The sequence below is a fragment of the Vespa mandarinia genome, chromosome 25 (assembly GCF_050613455.1).
Source record: "Vespa mandarinia isolate Hongniang chromosome 25, ASM5061345v1, whole genome shotgun sequence".
Classification (NCBI taxonomy): Eukaryota; Metazoa; Arthropoda; class Insecta; order Hymenoptera; family Vespidae; genus Vespa; species Vespa mandarinia.
In genome coordinates, this window is record NC_140834.1 from 795,001 (window position 1) to 812,500 (window position 17,500).

General features: G+C 30.2%; 1 protein-coding gene across 6 annotated transcripts in view; it reads right to left on the minus strand.

Annotated features, from left to right (window-relative positions):
* Positions 1 to 17,500, minus strand: part of Prosap (SH3 and multiple ankyrin repeat domains prosap) — a 150,396-nt gene that overhangs the window by 131,451 nt on the left and 1,445 nt on the right. The window lies entirely within an intron of this gene.

The following is a 17,500-nucleotide window of genomic DNA, read 5'->3' on the forward strand; positions in this document are numbered from 1 at the left end:
GACCTATTGTTGTTTAGCAAAAGGTATTTATCAGGAAAAATGTCACGAAAGTTTTCATAGTTATTGTTAGAAATTCGATTAACGTTCGACGTTTCATATTGTTCATACATCGCCGAGAAAATAATCATTGAAAGATCAAAGTTGAACTGTGCGTTTATTTCACAGATGTTAAAAATGACTCTGCTGACGACAGTTAGAGAAAAAAGAAAAAAAAAAAGAAAAAGGAAAAAAAAAAAGAAAAAAAGAATTTTTTTTTTACCAAAATCCAAAAGTTTCACATATCAAACACCAAAAGTTTTTAAGCTGGCTGAAAAGTTCCTAGAGGATTTTTTTTTTTTCTTTTCCGAAAACGTACGAACGACTTTCTCGCGACTTTTCGGCCTCTCCAAACTGTAATTGCAGTTTTACGAGCAGAGATAAATGTAATTGCAGTTTTGTAATCCGAAGAAAAAGAAGAAAAAAAAAAAGAAAAGAAAAGAAAAGAAAAGGAAGGCTAAAAAATCGCGAAGAAGGGACGAATGAATTTTAAAATATATCCAAGAATTCATCTAGGAACTTTTGATGACGCCATGTTGTCGACGAAAGAGAGAGAAAGAAAGAAAGAAAGAAAGAAAGAAAGAAAAAGGAAAAAGAAAAAAGAAAAAATCGTAAAAAGAAAATTCGTATAAAATTTCAACACATATTGTTGATAATAATAATAATAATAATAATACCTATACTTTAATTCATATTATATATTTAGACATATATTTGTGTGTTTGTCTGTGTGTTTGTGTGTTTATATGAAACGTTGATGATATTTGTTATCATATTTCCAATATGAAAAACTATTATGGTAAAAGTTCATTTACAATAATATTCCTAAAGCGTGATACGTTCCGTTTATGAATCAAAATATCGACTCTCGCGCATTTGTTTCATTACCCGCGACTTGTATGTAATCGATCGTGATTTATGATCATCGAGCTATGGCATAGCAGTGGGTACGTTCGATGGGAGATATCGCTTTCACTTATTCTTTCGTATGTATTACAAGCGAATGCGAATGGATAATAATTATGATCGTTTGCTTAAGGGAAGCAGAGAAATATGTTTATTTATTTGTTTGCTTGCGTGTACGTGTGTTTCTAATTTTCTTTTTTCTTTTTTTTTTTTTTTTTTTATACACACATACGTATATACATTATGTTCGATGATGAATATTGAGTGAACGATGAAAAAAAAAAAGGGTGGGGGGGAACAACTGTTTCTTTTTTTTTTTTTTTTTTTTTTTTTATCGACGAATTAAATTAAAAATACAAATTTATTCGATGATTTTAATCAAAAATTTTCTTTTTCATCCTGATAAAACAAAAATATCAATCTAATCTCAATTTTAATTACAATTTTTATTTTCGATCAGGTCGTAGAAAAAATATGACACTCAGACGATTCGAAGTCATTTGCATGGAAGAAAGAAAAAAAAAAAAAAAAAAAAAGAAAAGAAGAAAATTATTCACAATAACAATTCACACCGTACAAATGTATATACATACATTTGTTTTGTTTATACCTAACGATGAGAACGTGCCTTAAAGGGAATTCTAATTAGACCATAATCAAAATTGAATGTAATAACTATAGGGAAAGTAATAATCTGAATCAACGTAAGGCAATTACTTATCGATGAAGTTCGTCGTAGGTTATCACGTCGAACGTGCCATTCAAATGATAGACTTGCTCGTTCTATTGCAATTTCCAGCAATCGGAAGTTCCCCAATAAATAAGACCAGACACATACATATATATGTATCTAAAGGTGTACATATATCTAAAATGATAAATTCCATAATGCCCGACGTTTCATATATCCAAATAATATACAGGAAAAATAAACAGGAACTATTGACAATCAATTTTATCTTTTTATTATTCCAAATGTTCATTTAATAATTCATTCTTATTATCATTATCTTTAGGTCGTACAAGTTCTGCGGCATGGCTACGATGACGTTTGGAGATGGTCAAGATTTTTTTTTCATTATTTACGAGAATACCCAAAAACGAACGAAAGTCCATTTGGGTGTTGTTGATGTGCAAATATTGCCAGCAGAGGATCTGAATGATCGTTCATGTGTCATTGACGTTAATAAAAAACAAACAAACAAACAAACAAACTCAAAGTTACGTGGATCCATTGAAGAAAACAAAAACAAATCTCGTTGTTCTTTAGCTACTTAGTCAGGTCGAAATAAATCTTTAACATTGTTTCCTCGAGCAATTAAAATCAATAAAGCCAATTAAATTATTATCAATAATTTCATATTAGAATCTGACGAATATTATATTAAAGATTGATTTCGATGAATGTACGTCATCGAGCTCGTTAACTCGATTGAAATTTTCCTTTTAATTTATACATTTTCGTTTTGTCAATTTACCGATTCAATCGGAAGTCAATCGGATTGATCTCTTCCTACGATCTGATGTATGGGTAAAGTCACTTCACGAAATTCATCTTGGATTCATTTGTAAAACGGAAGGGGGGCAATAGCGCGGTTGGGGAGGAGGAGGGGAGGTTGAGGGTGGGAGTGAATTGGGGGATGAATTGGAGGTGAATTGGAGGGGGGGCAGGGGTAGTAGTACAGGAAACGAAGTGTCTCGGAATTCGATTTGAGCTATGGTACTGTGAAAAAGGAGGATGTTACTTCGGTCTACAGGAAATTGTTGGAGTTTGTCGAAACGGAGGAAAAAGGATTGAAAGAAATGAAAGGGGAAACGGAAATTTTCATGCGATTGGGCAGAACTATGGTGAAAGTAAAGAAGAGAAGGGAAAAAAAAAAAAAAAGATAAAAATAAATAAAGAGCATAACGCCACCGCGCCAATCCTCTCGTCTCAGCAACCTACCGCGAATTCGCAAACCTTCTCCCCGCCCCCTCCTCCCCGATCACGCTACCTATTCGAGGTAAAAAAAACAAAACAAAAAAACCCAAACACGAAAACAAAGAAAACAATTTTTTTCGCGCAAATCGTCAATCGAAAATTTGATCGGACCTCGTAAAAATTTACGATTTAACTGAACTGTTTTGCTGCATCCCCTAAAATTGCAAGTTCAATGATTGCAATTTTTTTTTAACCTTGAAATTGCAATGACAATTAAACCCTGACAATTAAGAGGAAAAAATTGAAGTAAATTACTTTGCTTTTTGTCCTTTTTGAAAAAAAAAAAAAAAAAAAAAGAAAAAAAGAAAAAAAAACATTTTCGAAAGAGTTCGTCCAATCCCCACTTTTGGATCATCCTTCGAGAAAACTTTTTCCATATCCCTTTCGAATAACTTTCTCTTTCTCCTTTTTTTTTCTTTTTACTTTCTTTTTTTAAATCAAATTAAAAATAGAGAATTAAAAAAAAAAATATATATATATATATACATGTATGTATCAATCGTGAAATATGCAAAATAGAAAAAGACATGACGTGTCGTTCGAACGAATGAAATTTTAAAACATAGTATAAAGCTAATGATAATGTTAATGATAATGGTAATAACACGATGCATCATGGCATGCATGCATCCATGAAATTAGTCGTTGACGTTAACGAGATTTCAAGTGATTATGGTTATTCGTAAAATCGTGTTACCATCACATTCAATATGTCCAATCAAATGTTCGACGTGAAGTAATGAATATCCCATATATATATATATATATATATATATATATATATATATATATATATATATATATATACATATATATATATGTATATATATGTATATGTATATACATTTTACATCGCTAGACTTACACGAGTTATTAATATTTTCAATTATTATAGTCATTAGAGGAATCCAAAGTACGAGTTAACGATCATACTTTTTCAATGCTATTACTTCGACGTTTGAATATATATCTTTGTAACTCAAGTCGACGAATGATCTCGACCATTTATATAATAACAATAACAACAACAATAACAATAACAATAATAATTAACAATAATAATAATAATAATAATAATATCGAGATGTGATCTCTCAATTGTGAAAATATTTTTTTCTACGATTAATGACAATTAATTTTTTAAATTAACATAATCTATTAACGAGACGTCAATCATTACATTGGCATAAATTTATCATTATAATTTATATATATATATATATATATAAAATTAATGAAAAAAAAAAAAGAAAAAGAAAAAAGGGAACAAAAAAAAAATCCCTTAAGTGTACTTGTTGAAATTAATATGGTGTAATAAAGGGTTAAAAAAATGAAGAGTATGACTCTCTCTTTTTATCCCTGCCCCCCTCCCTACCTCTCTCTCTCTCTCTCTCTCTCTCTCTCTCTCTCTGTCTCTCTCTCTTTCTCTCATACACTAGAACGATCTCGTTTACTTCTTGCAATTGACTCAGGGGCGTCTCGATGAGAGGGAGCGTACACCATCATCGGAATTATTACAACTTCCGGTTAACGTTAAACGAATCTATAGGGACACGCAGCCGCGGAAGCTTTAACTCCGACGTTTGCGATTACGTCACCTCAGTGACACTACATACCGTTGATATAAATACATACATGTGTGTGTGTGTGTGTGTTTGTGTGTGTATAGTGATACAAAATAATAATGTGGATGCACACTGTACATGCAACACATATTTTTCTAGGCCTTTCATTAATAGTTCCTCTATTTAACTATCAAAGACTTTTCTGTATTTCAGTCATTATTATCTTTATCCCCGAACATATCTTGAAGAAATTATGAAAGAAAAAAAAAGGAAGAAAGAGGAAAAATAAAAGAGAGAGAGAGAGAGAGAGAGAGAGAGAGAGAGAGAGAGAGAGAGAGAGAGAGAGAGAGAGAGAGAGAGAGAGAGAGAGAGTATGAAGAAAAAAATTGAAATTTATTTATTTCTTTCAAAATTCTATTTTTTTTTCTTTTTTTTTTCTTTTATATATATATATATATATATATATATATATATATATATATAATTTTGTGATTCAAAAAAAAGATAATATGAAATAAGATAGATAAGTGTGTGTATGTGTGTATAATATAATGCGTATTTATTTGAAAATAAATTTATATAAAATATATGTCTATTTAGAGATAGAGATAGAGAGAGAATTATTTACAATGGCAGAGTTTCATGTACCGGGAATTCGAAATTATCGAAAATTCTGGTCCAGCAGGAGGTCCCTGACCGACGATCGGCTGACTAACGAGCTTGGCGGACGCACGCTGCCAATTTGGCAGACTCTTTCGGACGATAAATCAGCCTTAGCCGAGTCGAATCGTCGAACCGTGCATCCGCGTTCTCTGAGCATCTCCGTTACCTATTGTCGCGTTCTGTTCTTAAAAAAAAAAAAAAAAAAAAAAAAAAGAAAGAAAGAGAAAGAAAAAAAGATGTAACTTCATCCAAATCCGCTTTGAATTTCATCTCCCATATGTTTTATTTAAACGATCCATTAATATATCTTCTTTTTCTTCTGTTTGATTATACCCCTTCTTTCTTGTATTTCTTCTAAAATGAAGATTTCCTATTTGATTTTTCTTTTTTCTTGTTGATTATGGAGAGGTTTTCTTCTAATTTCCTTCCATTTTCTTTGAGAAAGATGCTAGAAGAGAGACACATTTTTAACGATGGATTTTTTAATTTAATTTATTTTTTTCATTGATGATTTTCCTTGGGGCTTGGTTTTTTTATTTATTTATTTTTATTTGATTGTAGTTGTGTGATTGTTTCTTCATTCTTCACATTCATTCACATATATCCGTGATTAATAATATGTGGGTGATAAATTTTAATTGTTTCATCATTTATTTATTTCATTCCCATTCATTGAGTTTAAGAGGGAGAGAGAAGAGGAGAGGAGAAAAGATTGTACCCCCCACCCCCCAAATTTTTATTCATGTTTATATTTCATTCATGTTTATTATATTTCCTTCATTAATTAATTTCTTAATTTTTTTTTTTAATCAACCCCCCCAAATGTTGGAGAAAGAGAGAGAAGATTGTGAACCCCCCACACCCCCCAAAATTACATACCCCCCCAATTTTTATTCATATTTATATTTCTTCATTAATTAATTTCTACATTTTTTTTTTTTAATCAAACCCCCCAACCAAACCCCACCATACCCAGCCGAGATTCGAACCCCGATCCCCAAATCCGTATTCAAATACGCTAACACCCTACCTAAACTTAAATCTACATTAGCACTAACAAATTACTCCTATTTAAACACACGATAGTCATTTAAAGGCACATGTTCATAAAAATTATTTTCATTTAATATCATTCAATGACCACATCCTATATAATTCTTACATTTCACAGTACCAAAAAAATATTCGTAAAAACAAAAAAAAAAAAAACCGGATATTATCTTTAATTCGATTTACTTTTAATATACAATACATATATTTTTTCCCGTCTCTCTTTTATTTTATTTTATTTCATATATTTTTTTTTTTTTTAAATAAATAAAAATAATAAAATTAAATAATATATCAATGGGACAATCAAAAGTACAAATGGATAAAATCAGTAAGTTGTACAAACGAAGCCGAAAGCAGTAGCTACGGCGTTTGAGCGAAGGAGAAAGGCTTGGTATAGTATGTGAAAGAGAGAGAGAGTTTAACGAAAGTGAGAAGAGAAAAAGGAAAGAGAGAGAGAGAAAAAGAGAGAGAGAGAGAGAGAGAGAGAGAGAGAGAGAGAGAGAGAGAGAGAGAGATAGGGAGATAGAGAGAGATAGAGAGAGAAAGAGATATATATATATATATATATATAAAGGAGGCTTCTGAAATGGCCCGAAGCGTTCCCGTGGAAGGGCTTCGTTTTCGAAGGTTGCCGAACGAGCAAGAATGCGGCTGCTTGACAGGAGAATGGACCACGGAGGATCGATTATCGAGAGCACCGATCGAACCATCTCTCTCTCTCTCTCTTTCTCTTTTGCTCGTGATATCGAATCTTTTTTTTCTCTCTCTCTTATTTTTTTTTTTTTTTTTTTTATTTGGTCCTTTTTCTTCACGTTTTATGGCAAACAAGTAAGAAGCCGACATTGCGTTTTTCCTTCAGACGAAACTTCCACCCTTACTCCTTCTTGAGATTGAATTTTTTATATCCGAGTAAAAAGAAGATCGAGATGATAGAGAGAAAAAGAGAGAGAGAGAGAGAGAGAGAGGTTGATCGGCGCCATTAATAAGACGTAAATCCAATTCATTTTTCATTTCGAATTAAAATTTAGTTTTCATATTTTCGATTTTTTATATTATGTTATTTTTATAAAAAATAAAGATATTGAATATATATATATATATATATATATATATATATATATATATAAATACTTGGATTAATTGGAAAAGGATAGATTTTCGAAAAAAAAAAAAAGAAAAAAAAAGAAGAAAAAATATTCGACTATCAATTCGATTCAATACGTCGAAGTTGTATAAATAAAAAATATATACAATAATATAAAAATACATATGTATAAGTAAAAAATAACATTTTCAAAATTTCCCAATTCTATAAAAACGAAAATCAAAGGACGAATTGACAGAACGAACGAGAAAGGAAATAAAGCTTCGACTATCGATAATCGACATGTCAAATAGTCGAAAAATAACATTTCCAAATTTCTGATTCCATATAACCCAATAAAAAAAAAAATTCGTTGACGAATGGGAGAAAAAAAAATAAAAAAAGAAAAGTAAAAAGTAAAAATAAATTCAATAAAATTCAATTCAATAAATAAATATCGATCCTAATCTCTATATCTTATAAATCTCTTATCCGTCCAATATCTCGAATTTGAAGAGTGAAAGAATGAAATGTATTTTAGCTATAAAAAAAAAAAAAAAAAAAAAAAGAAAGAAAATTAGAAACGAAAAAAATTTTTTTACTTAATATTTTAACAGTATCAAAGTTTCATAACACACAGAAACGTGTATATAAATATATATATATATATATATATATATACACATACATTACTATTAAAGTTAAAATTAGAATATTAATTATTTTTCTCCATTTTAACCCCTCTAACACGCGTTGATCTCTTCAGAGCTTATTTAGATAAATAGCCCGTTTTTCTAATGTGCGAGTTCGCGCGCGAGCGCACGAGCGCACGATAGCGAAGATAGGCGTGGGTGGGACCGGTTTTAGGCTTCGTTCACACGTGCCACTCGAATCGGAGTATGAGAGCGGAACTAGTTCGTTTGCTTGTTAGAAGGGTGAGGGTAAAGAATAAGACCCCATTATTAGGGGAGAAGAGGGAGGAGAGAAAGAGAAACGTAAAGAGAAAGGGACATGGGGGAGGGACGGGGTTAAATAATTTTAATGCGTCTCCTTCTCTCTCTCTCTCTCTCTCTCTCTCTCTCTCTCTGTCTCATCAATTTTTCCCTCATTGTATTAACCATTTGCAGTGCAAAGAAATTCACGGTTGACGTGCCACGCACGTCACTTTTCTTTCCGCAAACAATCGTCTGACGACGTGTGTAACACGTCTCTGGCGTTTCGGTAACAAAAGCATCACGACGTGCGTGGCACGTCTTTCCACGTGCAACTGGTTAATCTCTCACTCTCTCTCTCTCTCTCTCTCTCTCTCTCTCTCTCTCTCTCTCTCTCTCTCTCTCTCTCTCTCTCTCTCTCTCTCTCTCTCTCTCTCTCACTCGTCTATATTTTATCGCCTATACATTTTTCTTTTAATGAGTAGATTAAATGATAATTGATAATAAAAAAATTATTAAAATAATTAATAATAACAATGACGATGATGATTAATAAATTTAGATTATCTATAGATCTGTATATAAGGGAAGAAAAAAGAGCAAAATTAAGAGGGGTTGAACGAACGTTTAGAATCGACGATTAAAAGTTCATGAAGGCTGGTTTAGAATAAAGGATGTAGGACCGTGGGAGGGGGGAGTTGGAATAGGGGGAAAGGAATCGTAGAGTAGGAAAGGAACGATTTGGATGGACGAGTATTAAATATAAATTTGAGATAATATCGTGTTATCTAATCTAACGTTAGATCGTTTTACGTGTTCATCCTACGGTTGTTTCGCAGTAAATTCCGCTAGTTTACCTCGCCGTAAGGTTGAGATCTCATGTAAACTATCCTTGGTAGTACGTTAAGCCGCGGTTAAATCTAAACGTTCGGACGGTTGAACCGCAAAGAGATATCCTACAAGCTTATATATATATATATTTATGTATACATATATATATACATACATATATATGTAAGTGAACAAATGTGCATATGTGCATATATATATATATATATATATATATATATATATATATATATATATATATACATTATGTACAAATAAATGTTTCGCATAATGAATTGTAAGTGCGTGAAAGTATAATTTTTCTTTTCCCTTTTTTTATACTTCTCATATAAAAATTCGATAAAATAATATTATAGAAAGACAATATATTTTTCAATATTTAAAATTTGTAATTATTATTATTATTGAATTTATAATAATCCTACGAAAATGTTTTATTAATTTTTTAAAAATTAAAAAAAAAGAAAACAAAAACAAGAGAGCAAAGTAGTAAATAAAAATTCGAAAATTATTTTTCATTCTGATTATAATTCGTTCGAACGAAAAGAAAAAAAGAAGAAAAAAAAAAAGGAAGGAAAAAATCAACAAAGGCGAGAAAAAAGTACAAAAAAGAAGATAAACAACCAAGAAAATAAAAAGAGAGAGAAAGAGAGAGAGAGAAGAGCACAACCATTGGTTCAGAGTGATTTATTCAAGGTTATTGTCCTTTACGAGGTTTTTGTCCTTTGTAGTACGATGCACTTGAGATGGAAGATGGAGGGTGGAGGGTAAAGAAGGAGGAGAGGGTCCTCTTTCAGAAGATGGGCCTTACCCCCACCCCTCGCGATTCATTACTCCTTTCTCTCTCTCTCTCGCTCTTTCTTTCTCTCTTCTTAACTCTGGTCCCATCAACTCTTATTCAACATTTTCAACATATTACCATATATGGGTAATACATCCTCCAACTTTTGTGTACATATATATACATATTGTACGTGTATGATGATATATATATATATATATATATCATCATCAACAAATTTTCGAAGAACTTAATAATATCTTATTTTTACAATTTTTTTTTTTTTTTTTTTTTTTTTTTTTTTTTTTTTTTTTTTTTGAAGGAACTAATTATACCCAACATTACAGTGATATTATTTTCTTACCGGGTATGTCATAAAGAAATTATTTTCATCTTCACGTTTTCGTACCATGTAATATTCAACTATTATTGTTTGCTAAATAATATATACGTATGAGAGTTTACGTTTGTGTATGTATATGTAATGTAAGAGATAGAGAGAGAGAGAGAGAGAGAGAGTGAGAGAGTTTATTTTTAGAATTGTATTTAGTAATAAACGTGTCGCGTAAGTAGTTACCTCGTTCCAACTAGGACCTTTGTATTACGAATTTAATTTAAGCAACGATTAGAGAAAGAAAGAGAGAGAGAGAGGGGGGGGGCGTGGAGGGGAGAATAATGCTTATCGTGTGACCCATTTTATCATTGACACATTGATAATCTCATTCCATTAACAAGTATTTTAATTTAATTATCGATGACAATGATAATGATGATAACGATAATGATGATAATAATGATGAGGATGATTGGCAAAATTGATATAAATCGATACGTTCTTGTCTAATTTATAATCTAAATTATTGATTAGGTAATTTATATATGTATATATATATATCATTATAATATATATATATATACATATAAATTAAAAAAAAAAATTGATATTTAATATCACAATACAAATTGTTAATTAATATAATTGTATTAGTTGATATTAATAATATATCTTATATAATATAAATATATATATATATATATATACCAGAGATAAAAAAAAAATTAAAGAGAAAGAAGAAAGGTGCAAAGTAGTGTATCGTTTTTTATTTACTAATTTTTATTGCTCCTTTTCCTTTTCTTTTTTCTTTTATTTTAATGAATAAAAAGAAAGAAACATGAAAAAAATATGATAGCACTTGGTATTGATCTCTCTCTCTCTCTCTCTCTCTCTCTCTCTCTCTCTCTCTATCTATCTATCTATCTATCTATCTATCTCTCTATCTCTCTCAGTCTCAAAGCTTGCTACACGATAGGGGTGGCTGCGAAAGGAATATGAGAAAGTAAGGTAGAGTGAGATAAAGAGAAAGAGAAAGAGAGTAAAAGAGAGAGAGAGAGAGAGAGAGAGAGAGGAGGGACGAGAAAGGGAGAGAAAGAGAGAGAGTGGTAGGGGAAATAGAAAGAGAAGGAAGATTGTTTATGCCGGCAGCCCCTGTCGCGACTGAAAACCCGGGACGCCATAAATTATACTCCGAAATTGTTCAACGCCCTGCTGAGAGATCCCCCATGTTCGGAAGCTACGTGCGAGAAAGTGTGAGAAATAGAGAAATACAAAAAGAGAAAGAGAGAGAGAAAGAGAAAGAGAAATGAGGAAAATGCAATTTCCTTCTTCGTCTTTTCAGTTTTTTACTATCATATATCATAAATGGTCTACACTTTCTGAATTTTCAAATGAAATTTGCTTTTTTATTAGTATCCTGCAAAAAATAATATTCTTTTTTATTTACTTATTCGTTTGTCCTTTTTCCTTCCTTTCCTATTCTATTTTTCTTTTTTCTTTTGTTCATTAATAAAATTAAAATTATTCAATGTAATATTTCTACATTATTTTATAATAAGTATATGTATGAGAAAAAGAAAAATAATAATAATAATAATAATAATAATAATAATAATAATAATAATTTTGAGATAATCCAATGAAAGAATACGACGTTGGATATTCCGCAGGCGGAAAATAAAATGTCCTCATTATTTTTCAACCCGAAAAAAAAAAAAGAAAATTATCCTCTTACCCTCCGGAGAAAAAAAAGAAGGGGTGGACGAAATTAGATCACTAAAAGTTCCTTAGTAAAAGAAAGAGACATATACATATCCACATGTACACAAACAGACCATGTGGGTATAGTTAGGTTGTGCGTAAAACGTCATTCCTATTCACAACGTGAATCCCTCGTTCCCTGTGCCTTAAGGGGAGTTTGATCGTAAAAGGGGATGCTAGACGCTCGTAAAGTATATAGAGATACAGGATGGCGTCGGGGTGGGATTAGGGCAAAAAGAGAGAGAGAGAGAGAGAGAAAGATTTCAAATTGGCAACGATTAAGAAAAAGAATAAAAACATTTTTGGGATAGTAGATAAAATCAAGTAAAAGAAAAAATTAAGAGAAGAAAAAAGAAAATAAAATAAATCAAATAAGAACAAGACAAGAGAAAGAAGGAAAAAGAGAGAAAAAAATTATTAAAGAATATGGCGAATATAATGTAACAGTGTCGACGAACGCATCAAGGGCACGTGAATTTCTCTAATTAGACCTGCCCTCCACAAAGTTGCCTCCACCCTTCCAAAGAAAGTACCGCCCCTAGAAAGTTAAACCCACTCCTACAAAGTTAGTTATACCCTTAGAAAGTTATCCCCACTCCTACGAATTAAGACCGCCCCTGTCCAAATAATTCCGCCCCTGTTCAAATTAGACACGCCTATCCTAAAGTTAGCCACGCCCACTAAAACCATCCACTCTTCGTCTAAAGTTAGCTACCTCCATGTTTAATTAGGCCCACTACCCTTCAGGTTAGCCTCTCCCCTTCCGGAATTGATTCGCACCCTGTTCAACTTTATTCCCGCCCATCTAAAGTTAACCACGCCCCTTGTTTAGTTAGTCTCTTCATCGTTGTCCAATTGGCCACGCCTCTTCTCAATTTAATTTGTAATATAATGCAATTAGGAATATACTAGAATCACGAAATTTTAATATCTATTTTCGTAAGTTAAGCCATAACATTTAATTAAACGATAAATAAAAACTCGCATGATCATCGACTTCGTTATATCGTCCTTTAATTGTTATCCTTGTTTATCGATTCGAGAGAGAAACATTTTTTTTTACATTCTTTTCAAAGGATGATAACATTGACGTAAGGGAAAGGAAAGAGGGTGAGGGATAAAATTTGTAACGTCAAAGTTTATGAGCGTACGATGAAATTACGAGGTTATAAAATAGGTTATATCACAAGTAACTATATATTTCTGCGTATTTGGCGAAGATTGGAAGATAGAAGGAGGGGAGTATAGAAATGGAGAGGGGGAAAAGTCATCAAAAAGCTGGTCGAAAAAATTATCCTCGAAAAGAATTTTCTACTGCGTGATACGATGCCGGAATACCGCTGCTGCCGTCTATATTGATTTTGGACTGCAAGGTAGATGAGAAAGAGAGGTGGAGAGAAGCTAGGGGGGTTTAGGGATGGGTGAGGGAGGGGGTGGAGTGAGGGGGGGTTCGAATGGGGTGGAATAGGGTGGACTGAGGTAGGGTGGAGGAGAATTATACTAGGAGATATTCCATTGAATTATATTCAACGTCTACGATCAAAAGTTGAAGATACAAAAAAAAAAAAAGAAAAACAGGAAAAAAAGAAATATTTATGGAGATCGTTTTACTGATTATGGAATTTATTTTCTTTCTTCTGGTTACTTTTCTTCTTCCTTTTCTTTTCTTCTTTTTTCTCTTTCTTTTCTCGATCAAACTTATACCCTTCCTTTTTTCTACGTCTTTATTTTATAATCAATGTCCCTAGGAAGAGAGAAGTAAAGAAAAGGAATAGAAAATGGCGACGAGAATGGTGAAAAAATGACGATGGTAATCGAGCGAAACGTAGATTGATAAAATTGAATAAATGAGCATTGAAGTGAAATCGACCGAAAGGAAAAAAGAAAAAGAAAAAAAATAGAAAATACATAAAAACTGATAAGCTAATGTTTGTGGGAAAAAAAAAAAGAAATGGCGATAAAAAATTTGTCATTTGTTTTTAAATAGTAATTTTTATTATTATTATTATTATTATTATTATTATTATTATTATTATTATTATTATTATTATTATTATTATGAGTCGACAATTTTTAAAAAATGAAGATTTTTAGACGATGGTTTTTTTTTTTTTTTTTTTTTTTTTTTAATAAATAAAAGAAATGGAAATCTCTTTTGTGATAAAAATTTCTTCACGAGATATCAACGAAACGAACGAAAGAAAAGAAAAGGAAAAGAAAAAGAAAAAATATAAAATATTACGAATCAAATTAAATCCTTGTTAATTCATTAATCTTAATGCTCTCGAATGTGTCATTACGATAAGAACGATAAGACGTATAACGAAATACAAACTATTAATAAATACTTAAACGATGAGACAGATTTAATCTCGAAATCAACCACACCTCGAAAACTTGATAAATACAATAAAAATTAGGTTAATGATTCTTATCATCGTCGTCTCGTCGTCGTCGTCATCGCTGTCGTCGTCGTCATTCGTTTAATGATTATTTCGAAATGGCGTCATCAGTTGAAAATGGAATGTCGAAAGACGAAGAAAAAACAATGTATATATATATATATGCAGGTATTTCGAAAAATTATATCGCAAAATATCTCGATTTTCGAATAAAACACGGAAACAGACGTTTTTTTTTTTTTTTTTTTTTTTTTTTTTTTTTTTTTTGATAAGACTATATACATATATATATATATATATATATATATATACACACACACACACACACGATAAAAGATAAGATCTACAATTATTAAGAACACGACACTTCACTCATAAAATCCAAATTCATCCAAGCTTTTCAAATATTATTCCACGAAATATATCGCATGAGGAAACACTTTGATGTATTAAAAAGAAAAAAAGAAAAAAAAAAGGAACGAAAAAAAAATAAAAGAAAAAAATAAATAAACAAGAAGAAGAAACTGGAAAAAAATACACACACACACACACACAATAAAAAAAATATATACATATAACGATCTCGCTCGAAATGACAAAAAGATGACTCTAATGGAAAAAACAGTGGAAACGAAGAAATAAGAGCAAACTTAGAAAAAAAAAAAAAAAAAAATAAAGAAAAAATTCAATTCAAAAATCAATTATATATTCCCTATAAAGGATTATCCCTATAAAGGATTAACGTTGGATCTCCAAAAGTTACTAGATGATTTGACAAATTAATTACTAACTTACGAGACTTATTAGATCCTTAATTAGACATGCAGTATTACAAAGCCGACTTCGTAGTTATTTTTTCTCTTTCTATCTTTTTTTTTTCAAATCTGAAGCAAAACAGAGAATAAAGAAAAAAAAAATATATATATATATATATATATATATATATATAATGAGAAACGTCCACGCGACAAAAAGAATACTCACGTTACCTATTAGAGCAAAATTATTCTTGTGAATCGCATCTTTCAACGGGGGCAATTAGTCACGGATTATTACCGAGCTCGACAACAACACGAACTTCTTAACACGAAAGTGAAACGCACATAATCTTGGTACCTCCTTGAAAATAAGAAAAAAAAAAAAAAGACAGAGAGAGAGAAAGAGAAAAAGATATATCCTTAAATCAAATATTTCGGCAATTCTTCGAAAATTCTTATTATAATCGACAAATTTAAATAATATATAAAAAAAAAATAATAAATATAAATAAATATTTATAATTTTCTTTTATTTCTAAATAATGATTTTTAAAAATTGATGTAATTTTTTTTTTTTTGTTATGAAATGATTCTTTTTTTTATGGCAATTTTTTCCTATGAAATGGCGATTTTTTTTTTTTTTTTTTTTTTTTCGATGAAATCTCTCATCACAACAATGCTGAGTTTTATTATTTATTAAATGGGGAATTCTTCTTTAATGGCGACTGTTTTATTTATTTATTTATTTATTATTATGGAATCGAAGAAGCTTTTTTAATTATGATTTTTTTTTATTTCTTACACGTGATCTTTTTATTTTTTTATTTTTTTATTTTTTTTTTTATTATAAACTAGTGATTTTTCTGAGTGATTTTTTTTTTTTTTTTTTAATAGTGAAATTTGGCCCACCCCTTTAAACGAAATCATTTCTATAAGCGAAAAATAAAAATCTATATACTTATCGCGCAATTATATTTAATCGTTTTAAAATTGTAGTTCATCGATTAATATATCTTATCTTATGGTATTAATTTTCTTTTTTTTTTTTTTCTTTTTTTTTTTTTCCCTTAAAATAATTATCTTCGACATAAATTCGTCAAGAACTATCCAAATATTATTACGAGTGTTTCCTTATGATTGTGTCGGTACGATTAAGGCTCGTTTCGAATAATATATTTACTTTTGAGGTTATGTAATCGATTTATTTAACCGATCCAAGGACACCGACATTCTAATCGACGGGATACCGAATAACAATTTTCTCATCGGAACTTTTCACTTGGGCGTATAAACGATTCGTTCTAAAACTTTCTTTGTCTTTCTTCTTTTTTTTCTTTTTCTATTTTGTTTTTTAAGTTCTTATAACCTGCAACGTGTCTTTTTTTTTTCTTCTTCCTATACATAAGAACGGACTTATGAAATTTTAAATAGATAGATAGGTACATACGTATGCGTAAAATTCATAAGAAAAAAAAAAATAATAATAATAATAATAATAATACAGAAATGCAATTTCATTCATAACAAAATATTACGTTACATAATTTCGTTTTCGTTTCCTTTCTTCTTCTATTTTTTTTCTTTCTTTTTTTTTTTTTTGTGTGTTTTTGAATAATATTTCTGATATTAAGGAGAGGAAAAAAAATCTCTATTCAATAATTTCAATTTTAGTCAAGACTTTAAATTATTTAATAATTCGATTCTCTAGAAAAAAAAAAACAACAAACAAACAAACAAATAAATGAATATGCAAATAAATAAAAAAAAGAAATAATAATAATAATAATAATTTTTGTGAATGATCAAGTACGATTATACGTAACAGTCGAATAAGAAATAAATAAAAATACGTAGAGGGGAAAAAAAGAAAGAAACGAAAAAAAAGGAAAAAAAGAAAATATAAAAACAAATAGAAAGGTAAAGCATTACTTCTGATATTCTCTAACACGCTGTTAGTACAGACCAATTCTAACGATAATCATCTCGTTGGCTCTTTGTGGTTGTTTACATTAACGTGTAAAGGTCGGTATACATTGCTTTAACGATATTTACCCATAGATACTCGTGCAATATTTATTCTTATTATTATTATCCTACAATAATATTTTGCGAATAATGATAACAATAATATTTTGTTTCTTTATTTTATAAACATACGTCGAATTTAATTAACATTATCTAATACTTATACGATATTAATCATCATCGTTATTGTCATTATTATTAGAATTTGTTTCAATAAAATTCGAGAGGAACGATAACGACGAATTTTATTCTCGAATAAAATGAAAATTCACTCCTGAAAAAGAAGAAGAAAACAAAAAAAAAAAAAAAAAAAAAAAAAAAAGAGAGAAAGAAACAAGATATTTCTGTCCATATATACGTGTGCATTTAC